Source organism: Meleagris gallopavo, chromosome Z, assembly GCF_000146605.3.
Source record: "Meleagris gallopavo isolate NT-WF06-2002-E0010 breed Aviagen turkey brand Nicholas breeding stock chromosome Z, Turkey_5.1, whole genome shotgun sequence".
NCBI lineage: Eukaryota > Metazoa > Chordata > Aves > Galliformes > Phasianidae > Meleagris > Meleagris gallopavo.
The window spans coordinates 12,047,660-12,052,895 of record NC_015041.2 but is presented as its reverse complement, the minus strand read 5'-3'; positions in this window follow the sequence as shown (position 1 = coordinate 12,052,895).

Sequence of the window (5,236 nt, the reverse complement as noted above, 5' to 3'; positions counted from 1 at the left end):
AAAAAAAAAAAAAAAAAGGCTTTACCTGAATTTAGGAAGGTCTTGGAGACATCCTCTCCTCCCTATTTCACTTCAGTATCGCACAGTAATGTAAGATCTTGTGTACATACCACTCCCTTTTTAGCTGTTTCCATACACTGCCAAGTATTTCTAAACTTGGCTGAACCTTCCTCCTCCTCTCCACTGCAAGAGGATTCTAAGATGATTAAATGATATTATTCACTGTGATGGGGATTTCAATTTTATTAATGACAAATCTGTGATTTAATCTGGATTCCAAACCCTGACAATTTACAGCAGACTAAATTCCATATAATAGAAAGACAATAAATAAAAACAACAGGAGTTCTATTCAGTTAAATTTAAGTTAATTTCAAAATAAGTGATGTTGTTCAACACAAGATTAAAAACTAGACTTCATGAAAACTCCAAGCATTCTCAAGCAGTTTCACATCACCATATATGCTATCTCCTCCTAGTAAAGCCCAGCACTACTGCTGCTCCAGCAGTCCCTGAAGGTAACAGGCACTAGCATCTGTACAAAACAGAAGAAGGATGCAGGTGTAAAGCACTTTTTAAATCTGATGGTGTGGAGGCTTGCACTGGAGACAGACTTGACTGCCAACTATGCCTAAAAGGAGGCACAGACCATCACACTTTTCTCTAAGGAGCTGATCAGATTTCAGTGAATATTCATGGAAAACTAGTTTCAAGTGAAAAGAATTAAGCAATACTTTCACAGCAACAACCAAGCTTTTTGTAGTCAGATCTACAGCCACAGAGACACAAGATTTCTCAGGGAAACTCTTTCAAGCCAAATTAATTCCAGCCTACAAAATCACCAACTACATATATACTGAGAGAGAGAATACAACACAAAATGGCAGCTGCTCCGTTGTATCCTACATTGCTTCTCTTCACTTTTAAACCTCTGTCTGCCCCCTAAAAGCATTCACTCACTCATACAATTTACATATACGTATATCATTCTGAAATCAAAGTGTTAGCAAGAGTGACTGATCTCATCTATGTCACTAGTCTTTCCTCTCATAACACTAACAATTTCCAACTCTCCCATTTTTAACATCCAAGAGACTGAGGGGCTTGAGTTAGTCTATGTGCTAATAAAAATTACAGGAAGCAATGAAAAAAAATATTCAGGTTAATGCATAGCGAACTTCAGCCTCAGATGTCTGTTTTTCATGCATATAGAAACAACATACATATATATTGGAGCAAAGTCTAAAATAATAATAAAAAGAAAAAAGCCACAGCTATCTTTCTATAAGAATAAATATAAAAATAAAATAGGTAGTTTATTTCTAAGGCGGCCAAAGAATTCAAACAGGACAGAATAATAGTGAGAACCCTAACAGAACTAAGCATAAGAATCTCATGTACTTTTATCTAGGAGTCAAACTGTAGCTAAGTGACCTTCTATTGAACATCTGACATTTCGTAATGCAGCTTCAAGGTGACATACTGACGCAATTTGATTTGATGTACCAACTCAAATACTCCAGAATTGTCAAGATTGCTTTAAATAATATTCCAAAATTAATAAGATTGTATCTCTGTATCTCTGTTAGTGTTATGAGAGGAAAGACTAGTGACATAGTTGAGATCAGTCACTCTTGCTAACACTTTGATTTCAGAATGATATACGTATATGTAAATTGTATGAGTGAGTGAATGCTTTTAGGGGGCAGACAGAGGTTTAAAAGTGAAGAGAAGCAATGTAGGATACAACGGAGCAGCTGCCATTTTGTGTTGTATTCTCTCTCTCAGTATATATGTAGTTGGTGATTTTGTAGGCTGGAATTAATTTGGCTTGAAAGAGTTTCCCTGAGAAATCTTGTGTCTCTGTGGCTGTAGATCTGACTACAAAAAGCTTGGTTGTTGCTGTGAAAGTATTGCTTAATTCTTTTCACTTGAAACTAGTTTTCCATGAATATTCACTGAAATCTGATCAGCTCCTTAGAGAAAAGTGTGATGGTCTGTGCCTCCTTTTAGGCATAGTTGGCAGTCAAGTCTGTCTCCAGTGCAAGCCTCCACACCATCAGATTTAAAAAGTGCTTTACACCTGCATCCTTCTTCTGTTTTGTACAGATGCTAGTGCCTGTTACCTTCAGGGACTGCTGGAGCAGCAGTAGTGCTGGGCTTTACTAGGAGGAGATAGCATATATGGTGATGTGAAACTGCTTGAGAATGCTTGGAGTTTTCATGAAGTCTAGTTTTTAATCTTGTGTTGAACAACATCACTTATTTTGAAATTAACTTAAATTTAACTGAATAGAACTCCTGTTGTTTTTATTTATTGTCTTTCTATTATATGGAATTTAGTCTGCTGTAAATTGTCAGGGTTTGGAATCCAGATTAAATCACAGATTTGTCATTAATAAAATTGAAATCCCCATCACAGTGAATAATATCATTTAATCATCTTAGAATCCTCTTGCAGTGGAGAGGAGGAGGAAGGTTCAGCCAAGTTTAGAAATACTTGGCAGTGTATGGAAACAGCTAAAAAGGGAGTGGTATGTACACAAGATCTTACATTACTGTGCGATACTGAAGTGAAATAGGGAGGAGAGGATGTCTCCAAGACCTTCCTAAATTCAGGTAAAGCCTTTTTTTTTTTTTTTTTTGACCTGTGAAAGACTTTCCAAGGATGAGATGTATAGTGATGTATGAAGCACTTTTGTGCACCTTAGTTAGAAAGTTGATACTGCTTTACATACTGCCTGCTGCTGTGCACTGCCATAGTGTGTAAACTCTGCACTAGCCAGTGAAAGAATAGTTACTCTTTCGCCAAGCCAAACAAGGCAAAGTGTTTGAAAGGGAAGCAGTACAAATATCCAGTATCTCTGCTATTTACACAGCTTGCTGCAAGGGAAGCTGGAACTTGTGAATTGGAGAGATAGTGAAAGATATTACGGTGGGTAGGTGTGCTTTAATAACACAAACCCTCACACCTTTCTTATAACTTGCTTCAACGTTGTTATTCATATTTTAAATTTTCCTTTATGATATTTGACTTTGTCCTTTAATTTAGAGGATTCTGTCTCAGTAAATTTCTAGAATCCATTTTATTTCGTCTTTGCTTTGTTGCTGTTTAAATTTGATTAATTACACTCAGTACATCCTTGTTTTAAAATTTGATTCAGTAAATTCCCAGCACAGTCATGATTAACACATAATACCTTCTTGCACGTGTCTGCCTTCTGAATTCATAACATCTCTTGCATACTGACTTCAGTAGACCTGAGTGTTTCAGACCAGTTTTTGCATGGTTACCATAGTGCAGTCTTTCAGGATCTGTGTCACAACAACAACAAAAAAAAACATTCTTGTTGGTAACAGTCAACAGAGCCAAATATTTTAAATGACAGCTTAAGAAATTAGTTTCAAATTACTGTTTTAAATTACTTGTACTTACAAAACAGTCAACTACTTCTTGGTATAATCTAGTTCTGATATCAACACTTTGATTCTCTCTGTCTCATCTCAATAGACTGAGTTTGTGCTATGAAAAAATGAAGTCCATTACTTGCACTGGCTGTACGTGTGGTCTGACTTGCATACTTCCCTTTGGATTTTGTCTGGTTTTGGGACTTACGTATGCATTATTTTTGAACATTAGGGTTTTACTTACAGTAAAAAGTAGAGAAGTTGCAGCTAGTATATCTTAATATGTAATCATCTGAGTGATCATTTTAAAGATTGGCAGTATGCTGTCAGATTATCACAAATACAAGCTGTTTGCTTAGAAGGCATTACCAACCTTTTTGAACCTTTCGTCTTGTGCTCTTTTTGTAAAAGTTATTTTTTATATTACAATGTTATTCTTTAATAAGGAGAAAATAGCTTTGTGTTAAACATTTAGTCCTATGCCTAAGTTCACTAAGTTACACAGATCCATTGAATCTAAGGCCCAATTTTGGTAATGGACAGTTGTGGAGTCCCAAGAAAAGGAGCTACTCAGTGTCAGTTTTTTGATGCATAGTTTAGATAATAAATTTACTGCATCACTTGGGTACCCCACATTGTAAAGCATGAATGGTATTTTTCTGTTCTTAGCAATTTTTTTTTCTATATTTAATTTTTTATTCTATATTTAAGACAGGACTAATAACACAGAATGTTAAGACTCATCTCAGTTGACAATAATTGCTCTGAATTGAATGTTTCTGTTAAAACTAAAATATCTGCTAACTTTGCCACAGCCTTCCTAACAGTTTCTGTGTATGTAATTCCCGTGTCCTAATTTGTTCCATAAGTCAGTACATCTGTTCCTTCCTTTTAAATTAAAAATACCAACAACAAACAAACAAAGCCGTCCAGAACAGGTTTTGCTCCAAATTCACAGAACATTGAGATGTGTTTCCACATAGTATATCAGTGGGGTGTCAAGGCATGAAAGTGATGATAACTTGTTTTGGAGCTAAAAATATAACTGAAAAAGTCTATTGGAGAGCATGAAGAAAAGCTGGTGTGTACACAGAGATACAGTCAAGATGATATTTAGAATATCTTATGCTACTTGTGTCGTTTCTTTCTGTACATTAAAAAAAATTCTTTAAACATCCAAAATTAAACATATTTTCAAAAGTGAACTGTGTGGTAACCAATGACTCTCTCCCTGCTTATGACACGTTGTCAAAGTAATGGGAAAGCTCTGTAAAACATTTCCAGTGTTAGATTGAGTATCTGGGGCAATTTTCTTCCCTCCCTCCCCCCTTTCTTCCCTCCATAAACTTACATTCTTCATAAATATTCTAATCAGATGCTTTATTACAGCTGTTAGATTGTTGACCTGGTATCAACTTTAAATCTGTCTAGATCTGAGCAGGTCATCTTGCTAATTTTAGTTTGGAAGTTATTTAGGGTTTTAGCAGGGCAGACTGCCCTAAAGTACTAAACTTTGCAATGGAAATATTGAGAAATCAGTTCAGTAGACGACTTGTTCGTTCTAATTACAAACAAGAAAAAATAGGTAAAGGACTCACCACAGTTGAAAAACTGTGTCAGCTGAGTGTTTAGGAAAGACAAAAGTTGACTGAAGTTTCAGGCAGGAGGCTTTTGAAGTATGATGCATATGTGGTGAAATCCAAATATTCAACAGATGAAGTCTGTTCTATTTAACTTAATGGTGAAGGAAAAATTAGATAAATTTTTAAAAGTTCTGAACTGAGTATGTGTGTGTGTGTGTGTGTGTGTGTGTGTGTGTGTGTGTGTG